This window comes from Artemia sp. Qi Xiang Cuo, chromosome 8 (assembly GCF_049724085.1).
Source record: "Artemia sp. Qi Xiang Cuo chromosome 8, ASM4972408v1, whole genome shotgun sequence".
Taxonomy (NCBI): domain Eukaryota; kingdom Metazoa; phylum Arthropoda; class Branchiopoda; order Anostraca; family Artemiidae; genus Artemia; species Artemia sp. Qi Xiang Cuo.
The window spans coordinates 59,576,228-59,601,502 of record NC_142801.1 but is presented as its reverse complement, the minus strand read 5'-3'; the positions used below and the strand labels follow the sequence as shown (position 1 = coordinate 59,601,502).

Genomic DNA, 25,275 nt, shown 5'->3' with positions numbered 1-25,275 from the left:
GATATCAGAACACAAATCATCAGTCACCAAAGTCATGAAGCTATGCCAAAGGCCTTAGAGTTTTGATTCTGTCTTTGCTTAACATGTTTATGATAACACAACATTTTATTTTATTAGCTTAAAAAGCTTTTTCCACAAAACAAGTTTTTCAAAAAAAAAGTAGAGCCTCATTAAGCCAAAAGAAACAGAAATAAAGTCAAATAATCTCCCAAGCGTAAAACTATCACACATTGCTAACAATAAATAATTGAATCTAAAAAAACAGAAATTATAATATTTAGCCAAGTCAAACTCAAAATTAGCAAAAATTAACGTTAGTAGGGCTGATAACCCCTCTGCCTTCTCAAGATCAGAACATAATTTGTGTTTTACTGAAAAAAAAAACAAAAAAAAAAAACAAATGACCATAGATTGTCAGTTTAACTTACATATACTGATATTTATTCCTTAAAGTTTTAATAGTTTTATGTTTATTAAAGTAAAAAAGTGAAAACATTTAGAACGTATTTTGCTTAAAATTGTTACATATTTCGGCCTGGTGTCCAAGTTCTCTGATCACGTTATGTTGATGAAATCGACATGTTGATTTCAGTGAGTTAAACTCAATAAAAACAAATCTGTATAGTCTTAAAAATAGTTTTATATTCGTTGATTTTACCAGAGTGTATTCCTTTACTAAATCCTTGAGGAATAGTCAATAATCATCTTTTGTTCTGTTAAAAGGACAGATTGCTTTGTTCTTTTGAAGATATTCAGCTATAGCAAAGTTTTTCCCAGACGGTGCTAGCTTTAAGGGGGTCTCATTGTTTGAGATTAAGCAATTTATATCAACACCCTTTGAAACTAGTATGATACAAATCTCTAGCTTACCATCTATAGCAGGATTCTTCTACCAGAAAAATGCAAAGGTGTGTAGCTGCTAAAATTCCTACCATCTTTATGGGTACCATTTGAAACGAAAGTTACGCTACCAAATTGATAAATGCTACGTTATGAAGCTAGACAATTTATTTCAGTGCCCCTTGAAACTAGTAAATGACAGTGTCAAGCTTACAACCTATAACAGCACAATCCAAACCTGTAATCTGGAAAATATTTTTCTTCAAATTGGGATTTTCTTCCTTATCTAAAGGCAACTGGCAAATTTATAGTCTACTGCCTCTTAAATTAGTGTACTCTAGAGGTGTCCACCTATAAGCATCTAGGACATCTATAGGTAAACCATTTGAAATAAGTAACTGACAAATGTATAGTTTACCTTCTGTAGCAGCACAGTGTAAAGCTGGTTGTCCACAACAAATTCTTATCCAATTCTCTTCCAATTGGGCTATTGAAGGCTTCCGTGATATCTTGTTATTGGATCTACTCCATGTTTTAAAAAGATTTTTTAGCGCATTTAGGGGTAAGTGGTATATGCAGGGACAGGGTATAAGGTGGGACACAGTACTTATCTGCCATCTAGCATTCTTTAAAAAATCCAATAAAGCTACCTAGTATAGTTCATTTACTGGCGGACATGGTAGTTCTATCATTTTGGTAAGTTGCTATTTTTGTTTTTGAGAAAATTGACCTCAAAGTTTTGGCCATACCCCCAAAAAAATATTTTGGTAATAGTTTTTAGTGCTTTATTTTGTTATTGTTTGCAAAAAATGTGTGTGTAAGATAGCAAACGAAAGCTAAAACATTATGTCATGTCGTGTGGCCATCTTGTGGAAAAAGATGCAACAGTAAAAAAAATCAGACACAATTTTCAAGTAGAGGTCGCGTGGTATATACTGGGACAAGGACAAGTGGTATGTAGTGGGACATGATATTCCACATGTTGGAACCTTCAGTTCTTGTTTTTTAAGATAAATGTCCTTTCTTTTTCAATTTTTTGGTTTGTAATTATCCCCTTTCCTCTTTGTCGTAATCTTTGATTTTCTCTCAATAGTGGTAACACCAATTTCTTTTTCTTTTATTGTATGGGCAGTTAAAGTTACGAATTGTAACTGTGTAGTTCTATGAGTGAGTCAATTTTGGTCAAAATTGATGGGTAGAGAAAAGGGTAATAAAGTTAATTCATTTGAGGTGATGTTGCAACAGTGAGGGGTTGCATTGCCTGGAAACATCATGTTTACAGATAGAATTTACACACAGCCCATAGGCGGCTTTGCCGTTCTAGGGGTAATGTTTCGTAATAATATTCAGGTCTTATATTGAGTTCGGAGAGCACCATAAGTTCTTTCTCTCTCTCTCTCTCTCTCTCTCTCTCTCTCTCTCTCTGTGTCTCTCTCTCTCTCTCTCTCTCTCTCTCTCTCTCTCTCTCTCTCTCTCTCTCTGTCTGTCTCTCTCTCTCTCTCTCTCTCTCTCTCTCTCTCTCTCTCTCTCTCTCTCTCTCTCTCTCTCTCTCTCTCTCTCTCTCTCTCTCTCTCTCTGAGTGGCGTAGGCATATTATTAACATCCTCATCTCCCCCATACCGCCAACACCGTATGAATTCTTACGGTTCGGATTTGCTACTATTTTTATGCCTGAAGAAGAAGCATAACTCTCAATACCTGCTGCAAGCGAGCATAATGTGTTATGGTCTGACTAGTTGAGACACCAGAACCCTTGCTTACAACTACGCTGTTGCAAACGACAAGACTGTCCTAGACATCTAGACAGACTCCAAAGAAGCTGGCATAGACTGGTTAGCTGGATTTCGGGCTCGAAACCCAGAGCTTTCACCTAGAAAGCCAGAGGCAACAAGTTTGGGGCGTGCCACAAGCTTTAACAACCACAATGTACAGGAGTTTTCTCCAACTTGCAGTTACTTTTGAAGAAGACTCCATTTACAGTAAGCAGCATGTTCAACTATGATGAAACCTCAGTCAACACTGTTCCTCCAAAGGTTTTTGCCAAGAAGGGTAACAAAATAGTGGGCAAAGTAACCTCAGCTGAGCGTGGCGTGCTTATGACTATAGTTGGAACCATCTCTGCCAGCGGACAGAACCTTCCCCCTACCTTATATTCCCATGCAAGAAATTTCAACCTCACATGCTAACTGGTGCTCCTGCTAACTCTGCTGGAGGAGCCCTGCCTTCTGGATGGGTAAACCCAGAACTGTTTTTGCAATATCGCAAACATTTCAAGACTTACTCGCATGCTCCCCCTGAAAACCCGAAGCTTCTGATAATGGACAACCACGAGTCCCAGATCTGTTTTGCAGTTGTACAAGCCCCACCACGTGTACTGAGGGGCAAAGGCAGGAAGAAAGTCTCTACAAAGATTCTTACTGACACTCCTGTGAAAAAACAGATTGAAGAACAAGAATCCGAAAGAAAAGATAAGAAAGCATGGGGTAACGGCTAGAGGAAAAGTTGGAAGAGCTGGAAAAGCAAAAAAAAAAAGTCAAAGTTTTTGACCAATACATGAATCTTTTTACTATGTCTCCGAGTATACCACCTCGTTTCCCAAGATATACCACCCCTGGTACTTAGTGGGACAAATGGTATAAGCAGGGACACCCCCCTCCCCTTTTTTTTCTTCTAGCTATAGAAGAAAAATCTGGAAAAATCACAGTTTATGCAGCAGTTCTGGGGCTTTTCATTTGAGCTATAAACCATTTTTCTACTCCAATGTTAACCATACATTTTCGAGGTTTTCCAAAATCTGTCCCTGCATATACCACTCTCCCATATATATTTTTCAAGATAGCTGTTAGTAAACGCTTATCCTGAGACTTTAACTATAAACCACAACAGTGTACGTATTTAGCATTGTTGCTATTATTGTTCCCCATTAATGTTCTGACGAGATTTACTCAGTCTTCTGCAATGAAGTTCTATTGCATGAGAGTACTTTTATGTATTGAATATATCCTCAAATTTTTGTAGAAATTAAAATATCAAGAAAAACGAATATAAAGGGTTTGATGAATTAAGCATCCTTGATAAAAATGTTAGCAAAATGAATTAAATTCTAGAGGTTTTGCAAGAAACAGGAATTTTCTCACTTGAAAAAACATGAATTTTCTCACTTTGATGGTTGTTTTCTTGGATGGTTATGTGTGTTGGTCAATTTATTTGATGTTTTTCATGGATGTCAACAGCAATTCATGTCTGTTTTATAGTTTTTGTCACTGAGAATGAAAAAACAGGAACTTTCTCAAATTGATGGATGTCAACAGCAATTTATGTTCCTGTTTTATGGTTCGTTGTCAGTGAGAATGAAAAAACAGGAACTTTCTCACTTTGATGGATGTTAACAGCAATTTATGTCTGTTTTATGGTTTTTGTCAGTAAGAATGAAAAAACAGGAACTTTCTCACATTTATGGATGTCAACAGCAATTTATGTAGTTTTTTATGGTTTTTGTCAGTGAGAATGAAAAAAAAGTAATTTTCTCACATTTATGGATGTCAACAGCAATTTATGTCTGTTTTATGGTTTTTGTCAGTGAGAATGAAAAAACAGGAACTTTTTCACGTTTATGGATGTCAACACCAATTTACGTCTGTTTTCTGTCTTTAGGTGAAACTAGCCTGAGAAATTGATTTACATAATCGGTGGGGGACTTATTGATTCACGAAGGGGAATTAAGAAACAAACATGGCTTCTTTCATCTTTAGGCTAACCTAACATGAGAAATTGATTTACATAATCGCTAGGGGAATGTATTGATTCACGAAGGGGGAATTAAGAAACATTATGGCTTTCTTTAATCTTAGGTCTGAGGGATAAACGTTCTTTAGGTCAGAGAGAAAAATTAATATTCTATTTTCAAATAGGGCTTCATTGATCTTTACTGTCAGGAATTAGAAATGACATCACTTGTTATCTTGGAATTATGCGGGAGGCTAAAGAGATAGAAATTCTATTTTTAAATACGGCTTCACTGAGCTTTAAGTCGGAGAGATAAATTGATATTCTAACGAAACCTTAATAGTCTAGCTAGGAACATTTATGAGATGAAGAGATTAACGTAGGAAAGGGTTTCCTAGAAATTTGAAATGTGAAAGCACAGAGATGCCAAAAACAAAAGGAACACGCTGAGATTACTTTTAAGGGATTATTTGGGTGAGACGGTTTTAGACATTTTAGGGAATTATTTCGGCGAAACAGTTAGAGACATTTTAAAAGATGATTTTAGAAAAGGTTTTAGAAGAGGTTTTGAGTGTGGCCGTTATAGTAAACAAGTTCTATTTGAACAGTGTCGTGAGGTCCTCTACCCCAACCCCAAAGGGCCCCGATCGCCCTACCCCGATCCAAAGGGTTCCAATCCCCATACCCCAATCCCGAAGGAACCCCCCCGTCCCCCAACGTTACCCCGGGCTACCCCCCCCCCCCCCCCCCAGACCCCCAAAGGCCCTCCCCGGGCCCCCAAAGAGTCCCCTCCATATTTTTTAATACTTTTTTTAAGGCTTTATTATATCTTTTCAGAACAAGTTATTTTCTTAATGACCATCCTAAACCTATTTTACAAGTTGAAATGGGCGAAACCGTTTTAGGCATTTTAGGGAATTATTTCGGCGAAACAGTTAGAGACATTTTAAAAGATGATTTTAGAAGATGTTTTAGAAGAGGATTTGAGGGTGAAACTCTGTGGTCGGTATAATACACAAGTTCCATTTGAACAGTGTCGTGAGGTCCCCTACCCCAATCCCAACGGCCCCCGGTCCTCCTAATGCACATCGAGCCCCCAAAGACCACCGGAACCCCATCCCCCCATTTTTTAAAAATAATTTTTGAATTTTTTTAACATGGTATTTTTTTATATCAACCCTTTTCCAACTTGAAGTACTTATCTTTTTCACTCACAACTATACTTTACAGCTTTTTGGATACCTCAACACCATGAAATACTTTTCAAAGACCATTTCAGAGCAAGTTACTTTCTTAATGTTCCTCCTAGACCCATTTTGCAACTTGAAGTACTTATCTTTTTCACCCACAACTATACTTTACAGCTTTTTGAATGTCTCAACACCAAGAAATACTTTTCAAAGACCATTTCAGAGCAAGTTACTTTCTGAATGTCCCTATTAAACCCATTTACCAACTTGATGTACTTATCTTTTTCACTCACAACTATAATGTACAGCTTTTTGGATACCTCAAAACCAAGAAATACTTTTCAAATCCCATTTCAGAGCAAGTTACTTTCTTAATGTCACTCGTACACCCATTTTCCAACTTGAAGTACTTATGTTTTTCACCCACAAGTATACATTACAGCTTTTTGGATACCTCAACACCGAGAAATACCTTTCAAAGACCATTTCAGAGCAAGTTAGTATCTTAATTTCACTCCTAAACCCATTTTGCAACTTAAAGTACTTATCTTTTTCACCCACAACTATACTTTACAGCTTTTTGGATACCTCAACATCAAGAAATACCTTTCAAAAGGCATTTCAGAGCAAGTTACTTTCTGAATGTCCCTCCTAAACCCATTTTCCAACTTGAAGTACTTATCTTTTTCATCCACAACTATACTTTACAGCTTTTGGATACCTCAACACCAAGAAATACTTTTCAAAGACCATTTCAGAACAAGTTACTTTCTTAATGTCCCTCCTAAACCCATTTGCAACTTGAAGTACTTATATTTTACCCCCACAACTATACTTTACAGCTTTTTGAATTTCCCAAAACCAAGAAATACTTTTCAAAGACCATTTCAGAGTAATTTACTTTCTTAATGCCCCTCCTAAGCCCATTTTCCGATTGGAAGTAATTATTTTTTTCACCCACAACTATACTTAAGAGCTTTTGGATGATTCAGCACCAATAAATAATTTTCAAAGACCATTTCAGAACAAATTACATTCTTAATTTCCCTCCTAAACCCATTTCCAACTTGAAGTACTTATCTTTTTCCCCCACAACTATACTTTACAGCTTTTTGAATGTCCCAACAACAAGAAATACTTTCCAAAGACCATTTCACAGCAAGTTACTATCTTAATGTCCCTATTAAACCCATTTACCAACTTGATGTACTTATTTTTTTCACGAAAAAATAGAATTAACAGCTTTTTGGATACCTCAAAACCAATAAATACTTCTCAAAGACCAATTAGTATAATGTCACATTGTTAATGTCCCTCAGAAGCCCATTTTCAAACTTGAAGGACTTATCTATTTAAATGACAACTATACATTACGGCTTTTTGGATACCTCAACACCAAGAAATACCTTTCAAAGACCATTTCAGAGCAAGTTACTTTCTTTATGTTCCTCCTAAACCCATTTTGCAACTTTAAGTACTTATCTTTTTCACACACAACTATACTTTACAGCGTTTTGTATACCTCAACATCAAGAAATACATTTCAAAAGGCATTTCAGAGCAAGTTACTTTCTTAATGTCCCTCCTAAACTCATTTTCCAACTTGAAGTACTTATCTTTTTCATCCACAACTTTACTTTACAGCTTTTTGGATACATCAACACCAAGATATACTTTTCAAAGACCATTTCAGAGCAAGTTACTTTCTTAATGTCCCTCCTAAACCCATTTTGCAACTTAAAGTACTTATCTTTTTCACCCACAACTATACTTTACAGCTTTTTGATACCTCAACACCAAGAAATACTTTTCAAATATCAGTTCAGATCAAATTACTTTCTTAATGTCACTCATAAACCCATTATCCAAATTGAAGTACTTATATTTTTCACTCACAACTATACTTTACAGCTTTTTGGATACCTCAACACCAAGAAATACCTTTCAAAGACCATTTCAGAGCATGTTACTTACTTAATGTACCTCCTAAACCCATTTTCCAACTTGAAGTACTTATCTTTTTCACTCACAACTATACTTTACAGCTTTTTGGATACCTCAACACCAAGAAATACTTCTCAAAGACCATTTCAGAGCAAGTTACTTTCTTAATGCTCCGCTTAAACCCATTTTCCAACTTAAAGTACTTATATTTTTCGCCCACAATTATACTTTACAGCGTATTGAATGCTCCAACACCAAGAAATACTTTTCAAAGGCATTTTAGAACAAGTTCTTTTCTTTATATGCTTCATGAACCCATTTCGTAAATTCAAAACTTTTCCATAGTAGATAGAAAAATCTATATCATAGCTGTGAATATTTTCTCGAAAGATAAGCAGTTCTATTTAAATTTTAAATGTTCTCAATGAAGTGAAGAAAAGTTCAAGTTCTCTTCTGAATTTTCTCAATGAAAAAGAAATTAGTTTTTATTCAATTCTATTTATTTCACAAAGACATAAAGAAATTTTAAGTTCAATTCTAATTTTTCGGTGGAAGATAGAAAAAGTAATACCCTACTTGTGAATATTTTCACGAAAGATAAAAAGTTCTAGTTCAATTTAAAATTTGCTCAACGAAGTCAAGGAAAGTTCAAGTTCTCTTCTGAATTTTCTCAATGAATAACAAATTAGTCATTGATCATTTCTATTTTTCCAAATAATATAAAAATTTTCCACTTTAGTTCAGATCTGTCTCGAAGAGATGAAAAATTTAAAATACTGTTGTAAAAAGTTCTAGTTCAATTTAAAATTTTCTCAACGAAGTGAAGAAAAGTTCAAGTTCTCTTCTGAACTTTACCAAAGAACACACTTCAATTCTAATTTCTCCAGAGAAAACAAAAATCTTCCACTTTAGTTCTTTATTTCACAATGACATAAAGAAATTTAAAGTTCAATTCTAATTTTTCGGTGGAAGATAGAAAAAGTAATACCATACTTGTGAATATTTTCATGGAAGATAAAAAGTTCTAGTTCAATTTTAAATTTTCTCAACGAATTGAAGAATAGTTCAAGTTCTCTTCTGAACTTTACCAAAGAACACACTTCAATTCTAATTTCTCCAGAGATCAAAAATATTCCACTTCAGTTCATTATTTCACAAAGACATAAAGAAATTTAAAGTTCAATTCTAATTTTTCGGTGGAAGATGGAAAAAGTAATACCATACTTGTGAATATTTTCACGGAAGATAAAAAGTTCTAGTTCAATTTAAAATTTTCTCAACGAAGTCAAGGAAAGTTCAAGTTCTATTCTGAATTTTCTCAATGAAAAAGAAATTAGTCATTGATCATTTCTATTTTTCCAAATAATATAAAAATTTCCTCTTTAGTTCAGATCTGTCTCGAAGAGATGAAAAATCTAAAATACTGTTCCAAATTTTCTCAACGAAGCGTAGAAAAGTTCAAGTTCTCTTCGGAATTTTACCAAAGAACACACTTCAATTCTAAATTTCTCCAGAGAAAATAAAAATCTTCCACTTCAGTTCTTTATTTCACAAAGACATAAAGAAATTTAAAGTTCAATTCTAAATTTTTCGGTGGAAGATAGAAAAAGTAATACCATACTTGTGAATATTTTCCTGGAAGATAAAAAGTTCTAGTTCAATTTAAAATTTTTTCAGAGAAGTGAAGAAAAGTTCAAGTTCCTATTCTGAACTTTACCAAAGAACACACTTCAATTCTAATTTATCCAGAGAAAACAAAAATCTTCCACTTCAGTTCAGTATTTCACAAAGACATAAAGAAATTTAAAGTTCAATTCTAATTTTTCTGTGGAAGATGGAAAAAGTAATATCATACTTGTGAATATTTTCACGGAAGATAAAAAGTTCTAGTTCAATTTAAAATATTCTCAAAGAAGTCAAGTAAAGTTCAAGTTCTCTTCTGAATTTTCTCAATGAAAAAGACATTAGTCATTGATAATTTCTATTTTTCCGAATAATATAAAAATTTTCCACTTCAGTTCAGATTTTTCTCAAAGAGATGAAAAAATTTAAAATATTGTTCCAAATTTTTCACAGAAGATAAGAAAGTTCAAGTTCTCTTCGGAATTTTACCAAAAAACACAATACAATTCTAATTTCACCAGAGAAAATAAAAATCTTCCACTTAAGTTCTTTATTTCACAAAGACATAAAGAAATTTAAAGTTCAATTCTAAATTTTTCGGTGGGAGATAGAAAAATTAATACCATACTTGTGATTATTTTCATGGAAGATAAAAAGTTCTTGTTCAATTTAAAATTTTCTCAATGAAGTGAAGAAAAGTTCATGTTCTTTACTGAATTTTACCAAAGTACACAATTCAATTCTAATTTCTACAGAAAAAATAAAAATATCCCGCTTAAGTTCTTTATTTCACAAAGATATAATGAAATTTAAAGTTCAATTGAAAATTTTTCGGTGGAAGATATAAAGAGTATTACCACACTTGCGAATATTTCTACGGAAGATTATAAGATCTAGTTCAACTTAAAATTTTCTCAACAAAGTGAAGAAAAGTTCAAGTTCTCTTCTGAATTTTACTAAAAAACACAATTCATTTCTAATTTCACCAGAGAAAATAAAAATCTTCCACTTCAGTTATTTTTTTTACAAAAGACATAAAGAAATTTAAAGTTCAATTCTAAATTTTCCGGTGGAAGATAGAAAAAGTAATATCATACTTGTGAATATTTTCCCGGAAGATAAAAAGTTCTAGTTCAATTTAAAATTTTCTCAACGAAGTGAAGAAAAGTTCAAGTTCTCTTCTGAACTTTATCAAAGAACACACTTCAATTTAATTTCTCCAGAGAAAATAAAAATCTTCCACTTCAGTTTTAAGTTCCCCAAAGAAATAAAGAAATTTAAAGTTCTATTCTAAATTTTTAGATGGAAGATAGAAAAAGTAAGACTATGACTGTGATTGTTTTCCATGAAGATCAAAAGTTTCACTTTATTTATAATTTTTCTTAAATTCAGTTCTGATTTTTCTCAAAGAGATGAAAAATTTAAAGTTCTGTTCCAAATTTTTCGTAGAAGATAGAAAAATTTATACATTGATTGTGAATATTCAACATGAAGATAAGGAACTCCACTTTAATTCTGAGTTTTCTCGAAGAAGTGCAAATTGTTCAAGTTCTCTTCTGAATTTTCATAAAGAAGAGAAAAAAGTTAGCTCAATTCTGAATTTTACCAATGAAAATGAAAAAAACTTCCACTTCAGTTCTTAATTTCTCAAAGACAAAAAAATTTAAAGTTCAGTTCTAAATTTTTCTGTAGAAGATAGGAAAAGTTATACTATGATTGTGATTATTTTCCAGTGAAGATAAAAAGTTTCACTTTAATTCTAATTTTCTTAATTTCACTTCCGATTTTTTGCAAAGAGATTAAAAATTTAAAGTTCTGTTCCAAATTTTTCATAGAAGATAGAAAAAGTTATACATTGATTTGAATATTCGACATGAAGATAAGGAGCATCACTTTAATTCTGAGTTTTATCGAAGAAGTGCAAAATGTTCAAGTTCTCTTCTGAATTTTCTTAAAGAAGTAAAAAAAGTTAGCGCAATTCTGAATTTTACCAATGAAAATGAAAAAAGCTTCCACTTCAGTTCTTAATTCCTCAAAGACATAAAAAATTCAAAGTTCTCTCCTAATTTTTCCAATAAAATAAAAAGGCTTCACTTCAGTTCTGTTTTTTTTCTCAAAGAGATGAAAAATTTAAAGTTCTATTCTAATTTTAAATTAAATTTTGACTCCTTTGTCTTATGGATTTACCCATCAAATTTTTAATTTAGAAAATGAGTGACTTGTTCTATTATTAAAGACAATCGTTCAAACTCCTTCATCTAACCTCCAAAACAATAGGTTAGGTTAAGTATAAATAAATATTAATAAATAAATAGAAACATTTCTACATGTTTAAGTTAGGTTAGGTTTGGTTAACTTATCATGAGTGCTCATGATAAGTTAACCTAACCTTTTCCGGCGAGTATGGTTAGGTTAGCTTAGGCTAGATTAAGTTAGGTTAGATCAGGTTAGGTTAAGTTAGGTTAGGTTAGCCTACGGACGCTTCACTTAGGTTAGCTTAGGTTAGGTGAGAGACAGGCAAAAAGTTAGGTGTATGATTAGGTTAGATTAAGTTCGGTTAGATTAAGTTAGGGTAGGCTAGGTTATCCTACTTATGAGCGCGGCCGTAGGCTAACCTAGTCTAACCTAACTTAACCTAACTTAATCTAACCTAACCTAATCATACACCTAACTTTTTGCCTGTCTCTCACCGACCCTAAGCTAACCTAAGTGAAGCGTACGTGGGCTAACCTAACCTAACTTAACCTAACCATACTCGCCGGAAAAGGTTAGGTTAACTTATCATGAGCACTCATGATAAGTTAACCTAACCTAACTTAAACATGTAGAAATGTTTCTATTTATTTATTAATATTTATTTATACTTAACCTAACCTATTGTTTTGGAGGTTAGATGGAGTTTGAACGATTGTCTTTAATAATAGAACGAGTCACTCATTTTCTAATTTAAAAATTTGATGGGTAAATCCATAAGACAAAGGAAACAAAATTTAATTTAAAATTAGAATAGAACTTTAAATTTTTCATCTCTTTGAGAAAAAAACCAGAACTGAAGTGGAGCCTTTTTATTTTCTTGGAAAAATTAGAAGAGAACTTTGAATTTTTTATGTCTTTGAGGAATTAAAAACTGAAGTGGAAGCTTTTTTCATTTTTATCTTCCGTGGAAGCATTTTTATTTTTATCTTTTTATCTTCCGTGAAAATAATCACAAGTATGGTATTAATTTTTCTGTCTCCCACCGAAATATTTAGAATTGAACTTTAAATTTCTTTATGTCATTGTGAAATAAAGAAGTGAAGTGGAAGATTTTTGTCTTCTCGGCAGAAATTGGAATTGAAGTGTGTTCTTTGGTAAAGTTCAGAAGAAAACTTGAACTTTCCTTCATTTCGTTGAGAAAATTTTCAATTGAACTATAACTTTTTATCTTCCGTGAAAATATTCACAAGTATGCAATTACTTTTTCTATCTTCCACCGAAAAATTTAGAATTGAACTTTAAATTTCTTTATGTCTTTGTGAAATAAAGAACTGAAGTGGAAGATTTTTGTTTTCTCTGGAGGAATTAAAATTGAAGTGTGTTCTTTGGTAAAGTTCAAAAGAGAACTTGAACTTTTCTTCACTTCGTTGAGAAATTTTTAAATTGAACTAGAACTTTTTATCTTCCAGGAAAATATTCACAAGTATGGTATTACTTTTTCTATCTTCCACCGAAAAATTTAGAATTGAACTTTAAATTTCTCTATGTCTGTTGTGAAATAAAGAACTGAAGTGGAAGATTATTATTTTCTCTGGAGAAATTAGAATTGAATTGTGTTCTTTGATAAAATTCCGAAGAGAACTTGAAATTTTTTATCGTCTGTGAAAAATTTGGAACAGTATTTTAAATTTTTCATCTCTTCAAGACAGATCTGAACTAAAGTGGAAAATTTTTATATTATTTGGAAAAATAGAAATGATCAATGACTAATTTCTTTTTCATTGAGAAAATTCAGAAGAGAACTTGAACTTTCCTTGACTTCGTTGAGAAAATTTTAAATTGAACTAGAACTTTTTATCTTCCGTGAAAATATTCATAAGTATGGTATTACTTTTTCAATCTTCCACCGAAAAATTAGAATTGAACTTTAAATTTATTTATTTATTTGTGAAATAATGAACTGAAGTGGAAGATTTTTTTTTTCTCTGGAGAAATTAGAATTGAAGTGTGTTCTTTGGTAAAGTTCAGAATAGGATCTTGAACTTTTCTTCACTTCGTTGAGAAAATTTTAAATTGAACTAGAACTTTTTATCTTCCATGAAAATATTCCCAAGTATGGTATTACTTTTTCTATCTTCCACCGAAAAATTTAGAATTGAACTTTAAATTTCTTTATGTCTTTGTGAAATAAAGAACTGAAGTGGAAGATTTTTATTTTCTCTGGAGAAATTAGAATTGAAGTGTGTTCTTTGGTAAAATTCCGAAGAGAACTTAAACTTTTCTACGCTTCGTTGAGAAAATTTGGAACAGTATTTTAGATTTTTCATCTCTTCGAGACAGATCTGAACTAAAGTGGAAAATTTTTATATTATTTGGAAAAATAGAAATGATCAATGACTAATTTCTTTTTCATTTTGAAAATTCAGAAGAGAACTTGAACTTTCCTTGACTTCGTTGAGAAAATTTTAAATTGAACTAGAACTTTTTATCTTCCGTGAAAATATTCACAAGTATGGTATTACTTTTTCCATCTTCCACCGAAAAATTAGAATTGAACTTTAAATTTCTTTATTTCTTTGTGAAATAATTAAGTGAAGTGGAAGCTTTTTGATTTCTCTGGAGAAATTAGAATTGAATTGTGTTCTTTGGTAAAGTTCAGAAGAGAACTTGAACTTTTCTTCTCTTCGTTGAGAAAATTTTAAATTGAACTAAAACTTTTTATCTTCCATGAAAATATTCACAAGTATGGTATTACTTTTTCTATCTTCCACCGAAAAATTTAGAATTGAACTTTAAATATGTCTTTGTGAAATAAAGAACTGAAGTGGAAGATTTTTATTTTCTCTGGAGAAATTAGAATTGAATTGTTTTCTTTGGTAAAATTCCGAAGAGAACTTGAACTTTTTTATTTTCTGTGAAAAATTTGGAACAGTATTTTAAATTTTTCTTCTCTTCGAGACAGATATGAACTAAAGTGGAAAATTTTTATATTATTTGGAAAAATAGAAATGATCAATAACTAATTTCTTTTTTCATTGAGAAAATTCAGAAAAGAACTTGAACTTTCCTTGACTTCGCTGAGAAAATTTTAAATTGAACCAGAACTTTTTATCTTCCGTGAAAATATTCACAAGTATGATATTACTTTTTCCATCTTCCACCGAAAAATCAGAATTGAACTTTAAATTTCTTTATGTCTTTGTGAAATAATGAACTGAAGTGGAACATTTTTGTTTTCTCTGGAGAAATTAGAATTGAAGTGTGTTCTTTGGTAAAATTCAGAATAGGAACTTGAACTTTTCTTCACTTCGTTGAGAAAATTTTAAATTGAACTTGAACTTTTTATCTTCCATGAAAATATTCACAAGTATGGTATTACTTTTTCTATCTTCCACCGAAAAATTTAGAATTGAACTTTAAATTTCTTTATGTCTTTGTGAAATAAAGAACTGAAGTGGAATATTTTTATTTTCTCTGGAGAAATTAGAATTGAAGTGTGTTCTTTGGTAAAATTCCAAAGAGAACTTGAACTTTTCTACGCTTCGTTGAGAAAATTTGGAACAGTATTTTAGATTTTTCATCTCTTCGAGACAGATCTGAACTAAAGTGGAAAATTTTTATATTATTTGGAAAAATAGAAATGATCAATGACTAATTTCTTTTTCATTTTGAAAATTCAGAAGAGAACTTGAACTTTCCTTGACTTCGTTGATAAAATTTTAAATTGAACTAGAACTTTTTATCTTCCGTGAAAATATTCACAAGTATGGTATTACTTTTTCCATCTTCCACCGAAAAATTAGAATTGAACTTTAAATTTCTTTATGTCTTTGTGAAATAATGAACTGAAGTGGAATATTTTTGTTTTCTCTGGATAAATTAGAATTGAAGTGTGTTCTTTGGTAAAGTTCAGAAGAGAACTTGAACTATTCTTCACTTCGTTGAGAAAATTTTAAATTGAACTAGAACTTTTTATCTTCCATGAAAATATTCACAAGTATGGTATTACTTTTTCTATCTTCCACCGAAAAATTAGAATTGAACTTTAAATTTCTTTATGTCATTGTGAAATAAAGAACTGAAGTGGAAGATTTTTGTTTTCTCTGGAGAAGTTGGAATTGAAGTGTGTTCTTTGGTAAAGTTCAGAAGAGAACTTGAACTTTTCTTCACTTCGTTGAGACAATTTTAAATTGAACTAGAACTTTTTATCTGTCGTGAAAATATTCACAAGTATGGTATTACTTTTTCTATCTTCCACCGAAAAATTTAGAATTGAACTTTAAATTTCTTTATGTCTTTGTGAAATAAAGAACTGAAGTGGAAGATTTTTGTTTTTTCTGGAGAAATTAGAATTGAACTGTGTTCTTTGGTAAAATTCAGAAGAGAACTTGAACTTTTCTATCTTCTATGAAAAATTTGGAACAGTATTTTAAATTTTTCATCTCTTCGAGACAGATCTGAACTAAAGTGGAAAATTTTTATATTATTTGGAAAAATAGAAATGATCAATGACTAATTTGTTATTCATTGAGAAAATTCAGAAGAGAACTTGAACTTTCCTTGACTTCGTGGAGAAAATTTTAAATTGAACTAGAACTTTTTATCTTCCGTGAAAATATTCACAAGTAGGGTATTACTTTTTCTATCTTCCACCGAAAAATTAGAATTGAACTTAAAATTTCTTTATGTCTTTGTGAAATAAATAGAATTGAATAAAAACTAATTTCTTTTTCATTGAGAAAATTCAGAAGAGAACTTGAACTTTTCTTCACTTCATTGAGAAAATTTAAAATTGAAATAGAACTGCTTATCTTTCGTGAAAATATTCACAGCTATGATATAAATTTTTCTATCTACTATGGAAAAATTTAGAATTTGTAAAATTGGTTTAAGAAGCATATTAAGAAAAGAACTTGTTCTAAAATGCCTTTGAAAAGTATTTTTTGGTGTTGGAGCGTTCAATAAGCTGTAAAGTATAAGTGTGGGTGAAAAATATAAGTACTTCAAGTTGGAAAATGGGTTTAAGAGGAGCATTAAGAAAGTAACTTGCTCTGAAATGGTCTTTGAGAAGTATTTCTTGGTGTTGAGGTATCCAAAAAGCTGTAATGTATAGTTGTGGGTGAAAAAAATAAGTACTTCAAGTTGTAAAATGGGTTTAGGACTAAAATTAACAAAGTAACATGCTCTGAAATCGCCTTTGAAAGTTATTTCTTAGTGTTGCTTTATCAACAAAGCTGTAAAGTATATTCGTGAGTGAAAAAGATAAGTACTTCAAGTTGGAAAATGTGTTTACGAGTGTCATTAATAAAGAAACTTGCTCTGAAATTGACTTTGAAAAGTATTTCTTGGTGTTGAGGTATCCAAAATCTGTAAAGTATAGTTGTTGGTGAAAAAGATAAGTACTTCAAGTTGGAAAATGGGTTTAGGAGGAACATTAAGAAAGTAACTTGCTCTGAAATGGTGTTTGAAATGTATTTCTTGGTGTTGAGGTATCCAAAAATCTGTAAAGTTTAGTTGTGGTTGAAAAAGATAAGTACTTCAAGTTGGAAAATGGGTTTAGGAGGGAAATTTAGAAAGTAACTTGCTCTGAAATGTATTTTTAAAGGTATTTCTTGGTGTTGAGGTATCCAAAAAGTTGTAAAGTATAGTTGTGGGTGAAAAAGATAAGTACTTTAAGTTGCAAAATGGGTTTAGGAGGTACATTAAGAAAGTAACTTGCTTTGAAATGGTCTTTGAAAAGTATTTCTTGGTGTTGAGGTATCCAAAAAGCTGTAAAGTATAGTTGTGAGTGAAAAAGATAAGTACTTCAAGTTGGAAAATGGGTTTAGGAGGAACATTAAGAAAGTAACTTGCTCTGAAATGGTCTTTGAAAGGTATTTGTTGGTGTTGAGGTATCCAAAAAGCTGTAAAGTATAGTTGTGAGTGAAAAAGATAAGTACTTCAAGTTGGAAAATGGGTTTAATAGGGACATTCAGAAAGTAACTTGCTCTGAAATGGTCTTTGAAAAGTATTTCTTGGTGTTGGGACATTGAAAAAGCTGTAAAGTATAGTTGTGGGGGGAAAAGATAAGTACTTCAAGTTGCAAATGGGTTTAGGAGGGACATTAAGAATGTAACTTGCTCTGAAATGGTCTTTGAAAAGTATTTCTTGGTGTTGGGACATTCAAAAAGCTGTAAAGTATAGTTGTGGGGGGAAAATATAAGTACTTCAAGTTGCAAATGAGTTTAGGGGGGACATTTAGAAAGTAACTTGTTCTGAAATGGTCTTTGAAAAGTATTTCTTGGTTTTGATGTATCCAAAATCTGTAAATTATAGTTTTGGATGAAAAAGATAAGTACTTCAAGTTGGAAAATGGGTTTAGGAGGGACATTTAGAAAGTAACTTGCTCTGAAATGCCTTTTGAAAGGTATTTCTTGGTGTTGAGGTATCCAAAAAGCTGTAAAGTATAGTCGTGGGTGAAAAAGATAAGTACTTCAAGTTGGAAAATGGGTTTAGGAGGGACATTAAGAAAGTAACTTGCTCTGAAATGGTCTTTGAAAAGTATTTCTTGGTGTTGGGACATTCAAAAAGCTGTAAAGTATAGTTGTGGGGGGAAAAGATAATTACTTCAAGTTGGAAAATGGGTTTAGGAGGGACATTAAGAATGTAACTTGCTCTGAAATGGTCTTTGAAAAGTATTTCTTGGTGTTGGGACATTCAAAAAGCTGTAAAGTATAGTTGTGGGGGGAAAAGATAAGTACTTCAAGTTGCAAATGGGTTTAGGAGGGACATTAACAAAGTAACTTGCTCTGAAATGGTCTTTGAAAAGTATTTCTTGGTGTTGAGGTATCCAAAAAGCTGTAAAGTATAGTTGTGGATGAAAAAGATAAGTACTTCAAGTTGGAAAATGGGTTTAGGAGGGACATTCAGAAAGTAACTTGCTCTGAAATGCCTTTTGAAAGGTATTTCTTGATGTTGAGGTATCCAAAAAGCTGTAAAGTATAGTTGTGGGTGCAAAAGATAAGTACTTTAAGTTGCAAAATGGGTTTAGGAGGGACATTAAGAAAGTAACTTGCTCTGAAATGGTCTTTGAAAAGTATTTCTTGGTGTTTAGGTAACCTAAAAACTGTAATGCATAGTTGTGAGTGAAAAAAATAAGTACTTCAAGTTGCAAAATGGGTTTAGGAGGATCATTAAGAAAGTAACTTGCTTTGAAATGGTCCTTGAAAAGTATTTCTTGATGTTGAGGTAACGTAAAAGCTGTAGAGTATAGTTGTGAGTGAAAAAGATAAGTACTTCAAGTTGGTAAATGGGTTTACTAGGGACATTCTGAAAGTAACTTGCTCTTAAATGGTCTTTTAAAAGTATTTCTTGGTGTTGGGACATTCAAAAAGCTGTAAAGTATAGTTGTGGGTGAAAAAGATAAGTACTTCAAGTTGCAAAATGGGTCTAGGAGGAACATTAAGAAAGTAACTTGCTCTGAAATGGTCTTTGAAAAGTATTTCTTGGTGTTGAGGTATCCAAAAAGCTGTAAAGTATAGTTGTGAGTGAAAAAGATAAGTACTTCAAGTTGGAAAAGGGTTGATATAAAAAAATACCATGTTAAAAAAATTCAAAAATTATTTTTAAAAAATGGGGGGATGGGGTTCCGGTGGTCTTTGGGGGCTCGATGTGCATTAGGGGGACCGGGGGCCGTTGGGAGGGGGGTAGGGGACCTCACGACACTGTTCAAATGGAACTTGTGTATTATACCGACCACAGAGTTTCACCCTCAAATCCTCTTCTAAAACATCTTCTAAAATCATCTTTTAAAATGTCTCTAACTGTTTCGCCGAAATAATTCCCTAAAATGCCTAAAACGGTTTCGCCCATTTCAACTTGTAAAATAGGTTTAGGATGGTCATTAAGAAAATAACTTGTTCTGAAAAGATATAATAAAGCCTTAAAAAAGTATTAAAAAATATGGAGGGGACTCTTTGGGGGCCCGGGGGGGGCCTTTGGGGGTCTGGGGGGGGCGGGGTGGGCGCCGGGGGAACTTTGGGGGACCGGGGGGCTCCTTCTGAATTGGGGTATGGGGATCGGAACCCTTTGGATCGGGGTAGGGCGATCGGAGCCCTTTGGGGTTAGGGTAGAGGACCTCACGACACTGTTCAAATAGAACTTGTTTACTATAACGGCCACACTCAAAACCTCTTCTAAAGCCTTTTCTAAAATCATCTTTTAAAATTTCTCTAACTGTTTCGCCGAAATAATTCCCTAAAATGTCTAAAACATTTTCAGCCACATAATCCCCTAAAAGTAATCTCAGCGTGTTCCCTTTGTTTTTGGCATCTCTGTGCATTCACATTTCAAATATCTAGGAAACCCTTTCCTACGTTAATCTCTTCATCTCATAAATGCTCCTAGCTTCACTATTATGGTTTCGTTAGAATATCAATTTATCTCTCCGACTTAAAGCTCAGTGAAGCCGTATTTAAAAATAGAATTTCTATCTCTTTAGCCTCCCGCATAATTCCAAGATAACAAGTGATGTCATTTCTAATTCCTGACAGTAAAGATCAATGAAGCCCTATTTGAAAATAGAATATTAATTTTTCTCTCTGTCCTAAAGAACGTTTATCCCTCAGACCTAAGATTAAAGAAAGCCATAATGTTTCTTAATTTCCCCTTCGTGAATCAATACATTCCCCTAGCGATTATGTAAATCAATTTCTCAGGTTAGGTTAGCCTAAAGATCAAAGAAGCCATGTTTGTTTCTTAATTCTCCTTCGTGAATCAATAATTTCCCCGTCGATTATGTAAATCAATTTCTCAGGTTAGGTTCGCCTAAAGACATAAAACAGAAATAAATTGCTGTTGACATCCATAAATGTGAGAAAGTTCCTGTTTTTTCATTCTCACTGACAAAAACCATAAAACAGGCATAAATTGCTGTTGACATCTATAAATGTGAGAAAGTTCCTGTTTTTTCATTCTCACTGACAAAAACCATAAAACAGACATAAATTGCAGTTGACATCCATAAATGTGAGAAAGTTCCTGTTTTTTCATTCTCACTGACAAAAACCATAAAACAGACATAAATTGCTGTTGACATCGATCAAAGAGAGAAAATTCATGATTTTTCATTCTCACTGACAACTAACCATAAAACAGTAACATAAATTGCTGTTGACATCCATAAATGTGAGAAAGTTCATGTTTTTTCATTCTCAATGACAAAAACTATAAAACAGACATGAATTGCTGTTGACATACATGAAAAACATCAAATAAATTGACCAACACACATAACCATCCAAGAAAACAACCATCAAAGTGAGAAAATTCATGTTTTTTCAAGTGAGAAAATTCCTGTTTTTTCATTCTCACTGAGAAAACCATAAACCACGTGGTGGGCGTGGGAGTATAAGATAGCCTTCTACTAAAAAGAAGATTGATCAAGTGGACAGCTTCACTTACCTAGATAATATCATTAGTAAAGGCGGTGATGCAGTGAAGATATTAAAAGTAGAATAGCTAGGTACCAACATGTTTTTTCACAGTTGAAAAAGTTTGGACGAATAGGACAGTAAGTCTGCAAACCAAGAGTATAGTCCTTCTAATGAATTCTATGGGGCCCCCGTACCAAACAGGTTTTTTCTGGTAGGTAAACGGGTCATTACACCTTTGCCAAGAGATTAAACCAGTATTGTCTATAACTTAATTTACGTTGGTTAAACTTCCGATGGTTAAGAAAGCGTAACAGGTAATTAAAGTATGAGAAAATGGGATGCTATAATTAGAATGATTTTAAGTTGAAACTTTGTGACGTAAAAATAACTCAGTTATTTGCTTGCGTGTATAGGAATTCCCATGTTATTTGCTTGCTTGTATTTTGTGTTAAAATAAGTAGTTTTTATATCTTTTAAAAGAGCTTTAAGGGGTTTGAGAGACTCAGTTGCCTAATTCCGTGTGATGTTAAAATTCCGATAGTTAAGAAAGCGTAACAGGTAATTAAAGTATGAGAAATGGGATGCTATAATTAGAATGATTTTAAGTTGAAACATTGTGACGTAAAAATAACTCAGTTATTTGCTTGCGTTTCTAGGAATTCCCATGTTATTTGCTTGCTTGTATTTTGTGTTAAAATAAGTAGTTTTTATATCTTTTAAAAGAGCTTTAAGGGGTTTGAGAGACTCAGTTGCCTAATTCCGTGTGATTTTTCTTGACTTGATGGTCATTAAAAATGAAATTTTTGTGTTAAATAAGTAGTTTTTTTATCTTTTAAAAGAGATTTAAGGGGTTTGAGAGACTCAGTTGCCTAATTCCGTGTGATTTTTATTTACTTGATGGTCATTAAAAACGAAATTTTTGTGTTAAATAAGTAGTTTTTGTATCTTTTAAAAGAGCTTTAAGGGGTTTGAGAGACTCAGTTGCCTAATTCCGTGTGGTTTTCCTTTACTTGATGGTCATTAAAAACGAATTTTTTGTGTTAAATAAGTAGTTTTTGTATATTTTAAAATAGCTTTACAGGGTTTGATAGACTCATTTTCCTAATTCCGTGTGATTTTTCTTTACTTGATGGTAATTAAAAACTAAATTTTTTTGTTAAATAAGTAGTTTTTGTATCTTTTAAAAGAGCTTTACAGGGTTTGAGAGACTCAGTTGCCTAATTCCGTGTGATTTTTCTTTACTTGATGGTCATTAAAAACGAAATTTTTGTGCTAAATAAGTAGTTTTTGTATCTTTTAAAAGAGCTTTACGGGGATTGAGAGACTCAGTTGCTGGATTCCATGTGATTTTTCTTTACTTGGTGGTCATTTGTTGTATCTTTTAAAAGAGCTTTACAGGGTTTGAGAGACTCAGTTGCCTAATTCCGTGTAATTTTTCTTTACTTGATGGTCATTAAAAACGAAATTTTTGTGTTAAATAAGTAGTTTTTGTATCTTTTAAAAGAGCTTTAAGGGGTTTGAGAGACTCAGTTGCCTGATTCCGTGTGGTTTTTCTTTACTTGATGGTCATTTAAAAGGAAATTTTTGTGTTTAATAAGTAGTTTTTGTATCTTTTAAAAGAGCTTTAAGGGGTTTGAGAGACTCAGTTGCCGGATTCCGAGTAGTTTTTCTGTACTTGGTTGTCATTAAAAACGAAATTTTTGTGTTAAATAAGTAGTTTTTGTATCTTTTAAAAGATCTTTAAGGGGTTTGAGATACTCAGTTGCTGGATTCCGAGTAGTGTTTCTTTTAGTTGTGGTCAATAAAAAAAAAATATTTTATTTAAATAATTAGTTTCTGTTTATTTTAAAATAGCTTTAAGGGGTTTGATAGACTCAGTTGCCTAATTACTTGTGATTTTTTTTTAATTGATGGTAATTAAAAACTAAATTTTTTTGTTAAATAAGTAGTTTTTGTATCTTTTAAAAGAGCTTTACAGGGTTTGAGAGACTCAGTTGCCTAATTCCGTGTGGTTTTCCTTTACTTGGTTGTCATTAAAAACGAAATTTTTGTGTTAAATAAGTAGTTTTTGTATCTTTTAAAAGAGCTTTACCGGGATTGAGAGACTCAGTTGCCGGATTCCGTGTGGTTTTTCTTTACTTGATGGTCATTAAAAACGAAATTTTTGTGTTAAAATAAGTAGTTTTTGTATCTTTTAAAAGAGCTGTACGGGGATCGAGAGACTCAGTTTCCGGATTCCGTGTGGTTTTCCTTTACTTGGTGGTCATTAAAAACGAAATTTTTTTGTTAAATAAGTAGTTTTTGTATCTTTTAAAAGAGCTTTAAGGGGATTGAGAGACTCAGTTACCGGAGTCCGTGTGGTTTTTCTTTACTTGATGGTCAGTAAAAACGAAATTTTTGTGTTAAATAAGTAGTTTCAGTATCTTTTAAAAGAGCTTTAAGGGGTTTGAGAGACTCAGTTGCCTGATTCCGTGTGGTTTTTCTTTACTTTATGGTCATTAAAAACGAAATTTTTTTGTTATATAATTATTTTTTTTATATTTTAAAATAGATATAAAGGGTTTGAGAGACTCAGTTGCCTGATTCCGTGTGGTTTTTTATTTACTTGGTGGTCATTAAAAACGAAATTTTTTATGTTAAATAAGTAGTTTTTGTATCTTTTAAAAGAGCTTTACGGGGATTGAGAGACTCAGTTTTACCTTGTCACAGTTACATTTTCTTGATTTTTCAAAGTTCATTTTGAATTTCTTTCGTTGAAATGCAAGAGTTGGAATATTTCAGTAGTGTTTGGTTGTGATTTACATTGTCACAGTTACATTTTTTTGATTTTTCAAAGTTCATTTTGAATTTCTGTCGCTGAAATGCAAGAGTTGGAATATTTCAGTAGTGTTTGGGTGTGGTTTACCTTGTCACAATTACATTTTCTTGATTTTTCAAAGTTCATTTTGAATTTCTTTCGTTGAAATGCAAGAGTTGGAATATTTAAGTAGTGTTTGGTTGTGTTTTACCTTGTCACAGTTACATTTTCTTGATTTTTCAAAGTTCATTTTGAATTTCTTTCGCTGAAATGCAAGAGTTGGAATAGTTCAGTAGTGTTTGGTTGTGGTTTACCTTGTCACAGTTACATTTTCTTGATTTTTCAAAGTTCATTTTGAATTTCTTTCGTTGAAATGCAAGAGTTGGAATATTTCAGTAGTGTTTGGTTGTGGTTTACCTTGTCACAGTTACATTTTCTTGATTTTTCAAAGTTCATTTTGAATTTCTTTCGTTGAAATGCAAGAGTTGGAATATTTCAGTAGTGTTTGGTTGTGGTTTACCTTGTCACAGTTACATTTTCTTGATTTTTCAAAGTTCATTTTGAATTTCTTTCGCTGAAATGCAAGAGTTGGAATATTTCAGTAGTGTTTGGTTGTGGTTTACCTTGTCACAGTTACATTTTCTTGATTTTTCAAAGTTCATTTTGAATTTCTTTCGTTGAAATGCAAGAGTTGGAATATTTCAGTAGTGTTTGGTTGTGGTTTACCTTGTCACAGTTACATTTTCTTGATTTTTCAAAGTTCATTTTGAATTTCTTTCATTGAAATGCAAGAGTTGGAATATTTCAGTAGTGTTTGGTTGTGGTTTACCTTGTCACAGTTACATTTTCTTGATTTTTCAAAGTTCATTTTGAATTTCTTTCGTTGAAATGGAAGAGTTGGAATATTTCAGTAGTGTTTGGTTGTGGTCTACCTTGTCACAGTTTCATTTTCTTGATTTTTTCAAAGTTTATTTTGAATTTCTTTCGTTGAAATGCAAGAGTTGGAATATTTCAGTAGTGTTTGGTTGTGTTTTACCTTGTCAAAGTTATATTTTCTTGATTTTTCAAAGTTCATTTTGAATTTCTTTCGTTGAAATGCAAGATTTGGAATATTTCAGTAGTGTTTGGTTGTGTTTTTCCTTGTCACAGTTACATTTTATTGATTTTTTTAAGTTCATTTAGAATTTATTTATTTGAAATGCAAGAGTTTGAATATTTCAGTAGTTTTTGGTTGTGGTTTACCTTGTCACAGTTACATTTTCCTGATTTTTCAAAGTTTATTTTGAATTTCTTTCCTTGAAATGCAAGAGTTGGAATATTTCAGTAGTGTTTGATTGTGGTCTACCTAGTCACATTTACATTTTCTTGATTTTTTCAAAGTTCATTTTTAATTTCTTTTGCTTAAATGAAAGAGTTGGAATAGTTGAGTAGTGTTTGTTTGTGGTTTACCTTGTCAAAGTTAAATTTTATTGATTTTTCAAAGTTCATTTTGAATTTCTTTCGTTGAAATGCAAGAGTTGGAATATTTAAGTAGTGTTTGGTTGTG

At 32.1% G+C, this 25,275-nt stretch overlaps 1 protein-coding gene across 1 annotated transcript in view; it reads left to right on the top strand.

Annotated features, from left to right (window-relative positions):
- LOC148949643 (transmembrane protein 135-like) overlaps positions 1-25,275 on the top strand; it is a 112,614-nt gene that overhangs the window by 11,355 nt on the left and 75,984 nt on the right. The window lies entirely within an intron of this gene.